This window comes from Limulus polyphemus, unplaced genomic scaffold, assembly GCF_000517525.1.
Source record: "Limulus polyphemus unplaced genomic scaffold, Limulus_polyphemus-2.1.2 Scaffold495, whole genome shotgun sequence".
In the NCBI taxonomy this organism is placed as follows: Eukaryota; Metazoa; Arthropoda; class Merostomata; order Xiphosura; family Limulidae; genus Limulus; species Limulus polyphemus.
The window spans coordinates 215,938-224,411 of record NW_013666105.1 but is presented as its reverse complement, the minus strand read 5'-3'; positions in this window follow the sequence as shown (position 1 = coordinate 224,411).

Below are 8,474 nucleotides of genomic sequence, written 5' to 3'. Positions count from 1 at the left end.
GAAACACTGAAGTTAAATTTATAAGCAAATAAATATATGTAATGATATACTTACGTTTAAAGTCTTGTTCATCATTCTTTCTTCCATGTAGTAGAACTGCATCAGTCTGATTATTAGTGGTGAAAGTGACAGGATATTTATATCTAAAATGTTACCCAGATTTGACTGGACTTTAGACTGTTTGTTATAGACAGATATTAAAAATAGGATATGTCTGAACTTGTAACTGAGCTTATCAACACTAATCAGAAACAGATAACTCTCTTACTATTGGAGTACATAATTCGTTGTATTGTGTAACGTAATCTCATACATTTACATGTTTATGTAAATATCATAATTTAGACTTGAATCGAATTTTCATTTTGAAAATTATTCTAAGCCAACTAATACAGTCTAGCTGAACTTCTGACCATTTGTTGGGCACAGAATTGAGTAAAAAATATGCAATAATTCTGTGTTAACTCATCAAATATTGAGAATATACAATTAGTGTTTGTATTACTATGTAAGTCAGAGAACTATGATTACTGACGTTTAACTTTTAGTGACTGTTATCTAATCATATATTTTTACATAAATTTAATGGTCCCCATACCTTAACTAGAGTTTGAACAATTTATTTTCAGTATTGAGTATAATGTAGATACATAGAGACGATTTATTATAATTGACTTTTATTAAAATAAAAGTTTTCTGCTTCTACTTTCTAGCCATTGATAACGTGTTGAGATAATGAGTTCATCATCCTTCGTTTATATAAACACTGTCTGTATTGGTGTGAACATGTGAGGATATTTGTATTTCACACATTTAAGTAGATATTAAAAATAAACTCCCCCCCCCCCCAGTGGCACAGCGGTATGTCTGCAGACTTACAACCCCCGAGATACAGATAGCCCATTATGTAGCTTTGTGCTTGACTTTAAACAACGAAAGTAAATTTGAATCGAATTTTCATTATATGATTCGTTGTATTGTATAATGAAATCTCATATATTTCCCACATTTATCTAAATATCATAGATTAGAATTGAAGAGATCTTTCAATTTGAAAAATTATTCTAAGCCGACTGAAATACTCTGACCATTTATCAGGCACCGTATGTAATAATCGTAAGCTAACCCATAAGGTGAATCACTCCTCTCTTCTTAGTTAAAGGTTATTTGAAGTGTAGGTGATAATGGCATCAGTATTTCAGCAGAGGTTTTATGTACTATAGAACCACTGTCTGTATGTGTGTGTGACCACATGGTGACCTTTGTAATTCTTAAAAGTAAGAGTCTGTGTCCAAATTGTATGGTGTGATTTCCTAACAGTTGTCTTAGTCTCAAAATTGTATGTAGTTTGGTATTTTATGATAATAGTAAAGTTAAACAGTAAGTCGTTCATTTATTATATTTAATCGTAGGAGGACAATAAAAGTAAATTATTGGTTATAATAACTGTCTCATTCAAATAATATGTATGTTTTACTTGAAAGTGAAACAATAAGTGTCGTGCCAAACATTGTCTGAAAGAAGCTATGAACACTTTAGAATCGTATTCCATACTTTCACAAGATTTGTGTACCCAAAGAAGATTGGAGGTATGACAGTCTGAAAGATTTATGCAGTTTTAATTGTCTATAGAAAATGGATGGATAAACAGTAAGTCATTCATTTATTATTTTTAGTTTTAGTAAATTATATTAGTATAGATGTTAAAATATGCAAAACAATCGTTCTAACATAACATAATTAAATCTAGACATTAATGTCTTTATCACATGTTGAAATATAGTAACACTGTCACAGTATATTTGTTAAAATAATGATTTTAACATAATTAAATATAGACATTGATCATATGTGAAAGTATAGTGTCCACCTTTGTAAAACTCGTGTAAGATGAAACTATATTATCATGTGTAAAATGAAATATTTTCTCAAGTTATAGCATAAAGTCAAACTAGTGAAAATGTAAGTTTAATTATTGCATAATATTTAAAAACGTTTTATTGATGACACATGCGCATTAAAAAACAATTTACTTTGGTAACACAATGTATAACATCATTCACCTTTGTAAAACATGTTTAAATGAATTATTTTGTCAAGTTATAGTATAATGTCAACCTAGTGAAAGTGTAAGCGTTAATTATTGCATAATATCCTCCTTTTTAGGACATATAAATGGTAAGAAAATATATATGGAACTAATAAACTAGTGTTAAGCGTCCTTTTTAGTATGATTTAACTTGTCAGGAAATGTAATTAACTAATGAATTAGTGTTAAGAATCCTTTTAAGGCTGATTTAATTATATATGATTTAATTAACTATTGAATTAGCGTTAACCGTCTTTTTCAGGACAATTTAATTATAAATGAATTAATTAACTACTGAATTAGTGTTAAGTGTTATTTTTTAGGACAATTTAATTATAAATTATTTAATTAATTAATAAATTAGTGATTTATACTAATTAAATATAGACATGTTGATCAAATTTGTACTGGTTCAATGGAACTATGAGGTCATGGTCGCCTGTAAAGGTAGCCTAGAAACACTTTTTTTTTACTTCATGTAACTATGACGCCATGGCCACATGTCATGGCGGACTAGCAACGCATCTTTTCAATGAGTCTTCAAACTTTGAATACTATTACTTGTCATGATACACAAAGCTGCTTTCATTTTTCAGGTGATGCAACGAAATAAGTGCCATTTGTGTACGATCTTAGGATATATAACATTTTCGTCAGGGAATTACTTCCTGAAATTTACGAAACGGGGTTATACAATGGAAATTTTTCACCTATTTGAATAAATATACAAATATGACTAAATTATACACACATAGCTTTTAATAGCTTCAGAATGGGCGCGACTTGGCACAGTGGTAGAGCTCTGGATTTCGGAGTTGACAAGCCGGGTTTGAATCCGTGCGATAACAAAAAATATTCCTTGCGTTATAAAAGTGGCAGTCAATCCTTCAGCGTCGGTGGTAGGGTTTTGCTTACTGCCTATATTCCCTCTGGTATTAGGGACGGGGTCAGATAGCCCTCGGGATTATTCAAAAATTACTTAATGCAGTTTTCTCTCCTTTTGACATCCACACCTTCATGTAATACTTCGTAACACCCATAATTCATTACGTAGCATTGACTGATCAGCGCTCCCCCTTGGACCAAATCCTTTAAGTTTAAATATCTTTAAGTACATTAATCGATAATTAAACCAAACATGCTCGTCCTTTCAAAGAGGGAAGGCTGTCAAGTGGGTTGCATCCTTGACGTAAGAAACAGCTTTAGAAACGATGGCAGATCTGGCTCTACCATCGGCTCAACGGTCCGCAAGGACTATGAGAAATGAAAAAAAAAATAATTTGATAAATCAAGTAAATTATGCAGTCAATGGTGACATCCTTTAATGTAAGCTATCGCCATCTAGTGGGTTACGGTAAAAGTATGTTATATGTTATAATACCACCTCTGCGCACATGTCTGCTATGTAAAGATAACAAACGAAAAATCACAATTCCAAAACTAGAAGTTTTTCTCCACTTACTAGAAGTACTAGTATACCTAACAAAATCTTAATGATATCTGCAGCAAAATGTTTCATCTGTATGGAAGTAGATTAAGATATGCAATAACATGTGAATAACAACCGCGACAATTGAAAAAGAACAAACTAAAGGAAACGGCAGAACAGCTGGGGTTTGGGACAGGTTATATTTACAAATCAAACTAATTTGCAAAAATTCAAACAAATGCCCTGCATATTCCAATATGTTAACAATATCATTCAAATATTATACATTCATAGTCATCACAAAACATACCAAATATATCTACAATATTAAAACATTTCAAATTATTATTAACAATGTTCCACCGTGGGACATCGGTTAGTCTACGGACTTGCAACTCTAAAATCCAGTGATAGATTCCTCGCAGTGAACAAGACAATGTGGCTTTGCTCTAAAACAAACAAAAAATATTAATAACAATTAGTTTTAGCATTTATCATGTCTACAGGCCTATGTATAAACATTATATATATATATATATTTTTTTTTTCAATATAAGTTCAACGTTTCGGTAAATTTGTTATCAGTTACACTTATAAGGGAATATTAGGAATATTAAGCTGTTGTCATAACTAGTATCACTAAGACTGACAGCGTGTATTTAACATTTCTGTTTTCGAAGTACCCAAAACTTAAACATCAGCTGAAGCCGGTAAAGATAGAGAAAAATATGCGTCTGATGCCAGTGAAGGTGCTATAAGGCGTCACCACATCGATGAAGATAGGACACTGATGCCCACGCAGAAAGGTCACAAAAACAGAAACAAACATGAGCTACGCCTAAACAGGATCTGCTAAAAGAAAAAATATATGACTTACAAGAGATAATTAATCAGTTGTTCAAGAAAAGAAATTTAGGTCTAATATCAGAGAAAGATCGCAAATATCTTTGCAAAAATGAAAAAGAACTGGAAAAACTGAAAGCTGAACTTAAAGCAATACAGCTCAACCAGTAAATGCAGCAGAAAACTATAAGGAAAATTTAATTAACGAGATGTGCGTGTGTGAAAATTGTGCAAATGTGCGTCTCTATCTGCCACAATATCAGGACAACTAAGCAAAGTATATGAGGATTTGCCAATGAAGGCATTAACTGACTTTGTTATTGGATGATCCGCTGCTGATGAGCGTCGGTGAACAGAAATCATAAGGACTGGAAGAATTGATGGATGCACTAAAAACAAGGTTTTCATTTATCGAGGAGCTTTGTGTACTTGTAGCTTTTGATAAGGAATGCATCAACAACAAAATGAAAACGTCGCGTCAAGATGGTTCCTGTCAAACTGACACGCGCACAAAACGACTTTTTTCAAGTCATCCAGATGCAGCGTTTGCTCATGCAACTATTTCCTGTTAAGAATAAGTAGCATCATTGCTTGAGCCTTCTGAAGTCTCATTTTATTCTCTAGATGACAAGGCCAGAGTGCCAATAGGCATTACTGCTGCAAGGAAACAAGTACCACTTTTGATGAGCATGCGATATAAAGTCAAACTCGGCGACCTTGACTTCTTGCTTGCGCTCAAGAACAAACATTTTCCATCTGTCATTGTAAGCATTTCCTTCAAGAAAGACCACATTAAAAATGCTGAGATAGCTACATATTCTGGTCCAACATATGTATGAATATGATGTAAAAAGTGCAGTTCTATCAGTGTCATTCACCACCCTAGAAAAATGGAAAGACTTTATAGTCTTGAGTATTTCAAGGATGACCTTTATGAGGATATCATAGTCAAGACTGTACTGATCATCATCGTTATTGGAGTTCCAAATGAACATCCCGCTATGCAAACACAATCAAATGCGCTGTTGATTAGGTCTGCTCTTATAATTTAGATGCAATGCCTACAGCAACAAATGCACCTGACAGAAATGCTTATAATAAGGTGAAGCGGCGCATGCTGTGGATCAACCATGTCCTCTGTCAAACTGCTATGTGGTTTTTCATAATCAAGCATATAAGGCACCTTGCAAAATTGTATTTGCAAGCCCCGCATTCGGCTCCAACGAGTAGCAGCCAAAGAGATCTAATGAGCGTCATCCGATGTCTGGAAAATGTGGATAAGTAGTGAGTGGCATGACGAAGATGGTGTTGACACGACTGGGCTAGAGGGACCACCTCATGTCAGGTCTGGGAAACCTGGCACCCTGATAGTGCCACCAAGTAAGCGGCAGCTTGTCTGGCAACAATAGGAATAAAATTGTCGCTACCAGCTGATTTCCAAAGCTTGAAGTTATAAACTTTCAAGTAATTATATGTCCAACCACTATTGATTTATTCAGTTAAATTTTTTTATCGCAACCACCGCAATGTAAAAGTTTTTTGTATCTAATATCACTTGTGCTTCTCTGAAACAAAGCCAATTTAGATATTTAGTATATATATATATAATTAATGTAAAAATACAACATTTTTATTATAGGTGTAAGCGCCAACAAGTACACGATCGCACCAGAAAAAAATGTAACAAAACAGTGTAAAATTATATCATTTATACAAAATTATAAATACATGTAGTATCGTTTTAAAGGGAAATGTCTCCAGGCATAGCACCCAAAAGTCATTGTGGATATTCCGTCTATCAGACGTAATCAAAACAACAGATGCAAAGCTACAAAGCAAGCTACATATCCAATAATGGGTTAGGATCTGGGTGCTAGAACCCACAACGTCCCAGAACCTACTACCACTCACCGTCGGTAGCCGGTTATGAGCATGGTAGTTACCCCCTATAGACATAAAAATAGGAATCTGATAACATTGATCACCCTCAATTTCTATCAAAACTCAAAAACCGCCTTTAATAATCGGAATACATAACCGACGAACTAATATGACTGTGCTTGTAAAAAAAACTGTATATATATATATATATACATATAATAGAAATGGAATCTCGAAACCCAGTCTCGAGATCAAATTATGAGGTTTCGATCTTAGTCTTGGCATCGACACCATCTCTGCAAAGTTGAAAGTAATTTCATATACTTATTTTGTTTGTGAAAGCAGTTAACTTTACGGTAGCATGATTTATTTCATGGCTAGTGTTTTGGATGCAGACTATGGTTTTGTTTGGTTGGAAGATTATCATCCAGGACAGGAAAAGGTGAAATCTACATACAGTAATAATATCATTGATGCTATTTTGAAAATAGTAAATAGCCTTCCTGATGCAGAACCAATTGAAAGGGTAACCAACAGAACTGCTTTACGACAGACTGGTCAAAGTGAACACATCCACTCTCTACAGAAAAGCGCCCGTTAAATTATTTTTGCGTCATAATCAAATCACCAGCAACGAGTTGAAGACTAGTCCTCAAACTACAACAATCCGTTATCTTGTTTCATCGGCTTTGGAAATGCTTCCATCACTATTAAAACAACAGTACTCTTGGAGAAGTTTGTACGAGATGATATGCTGCACTTTTTCAACATAAGTAGTGGTAGAAATAGTCTTCAGCCGGAGGCTCATGAGACCACAATGAGCAAAAGTTTCACCAAGACTTCTCTCATCTATGGTGTTTTTAAGATGAAACAACCACTTGCAAAGAAGGTTATTGTTCTTGAAAACATGCAAATAAATGGCAAAACTAATACAAGTAATAGCAATGCTTTAAACTGCATGGTATAAATAGACATTTACTTGACATGCTATTAGATATGTATATCACATTTAATTAATCATATTGATAATTAATATTTAACAACAATTAAGTCCATTTTAATAAGAATCCTGTCATTAGTAAATGTTTGCTCTGCGTTGATTTGTAATCATCTGTTAGTGTTGAAATTACCTTTTGTTATTCATTAAATTATCCAAATAGAAATATATCAATTGCATATCCTTATCAAGAAATATATTTAATTGCTGGTAATTATTAGTCAAATGACAATTAAAAATATAATTCCTTGTCAGTTGCATTTCAATTATATTTGTTACTTCAACCTCATTAAAGTATGGGTTTAATTGTTACTTGAGTATGGAAGCACATCATGCTAATACAATAAGTTATTTATAAGCAACAATGAAGCTATTTATTTTGGGGGGAACATAATAGTACCTGTCGAAACATGTAGTTTGTTTCCCCAAAAATAAATCACTTCATTATTGCTTATAAATCATTGTTTGCCAACTTATTATTGAGTGTCAATAGTGATTATTTAAATTTATATATATGTGCAATGGTATTTCTGTTGAATATCTACGCCATACAAATTAAAGCATTACCAAAATAACTGTTCTATTTTTCTTTGTGGTGTGTATTTCTAAGTGGAATGAATGAAACTGTAACAAAAGTAAGTGTAGCCACGTATGCCAATTGATACGTATATTTATAAAAGCAAACAGCTATGGTTGAACACCAGCATGGAAGGTTTTAATTGGGTATTTGCAAACAATTAGTCTGACAAGTATAATAGTGACTATACAATAAAAATATGATAGGATCATGTATTTTTAAAGATTGATCTCGGTTTTGACCTTTCAGGTCAGGTCTCAGACTTGGTCTCTACACCATCTCTGATACATACATACATTGATTGATGTCCGTATACACATATATTGTACGGCCCAATTATTCCCCAATTTTTTATTGTTTAACTAACCCACTTTACACCTTTACATATATGCTCTTTCATACGACTTGAGATAAAAAACAAAACAAATTATTTTCTACTGGTCTTTGAATACTCAGTTTTTCAAATCTATGACAGATATTTGAATATATATATATATATATATATGACAAGATTAAACACAGATGGCAGCACTATCTAAAAATGCGCAATATTTTTCTCTTGACTTCAAATTCGATGACGAGGAACCGACTTTGTGATAATAATAGCGTGAACGGACGTAATTAGGTAAGTTGAAGAAATAATAATTATTATATTATA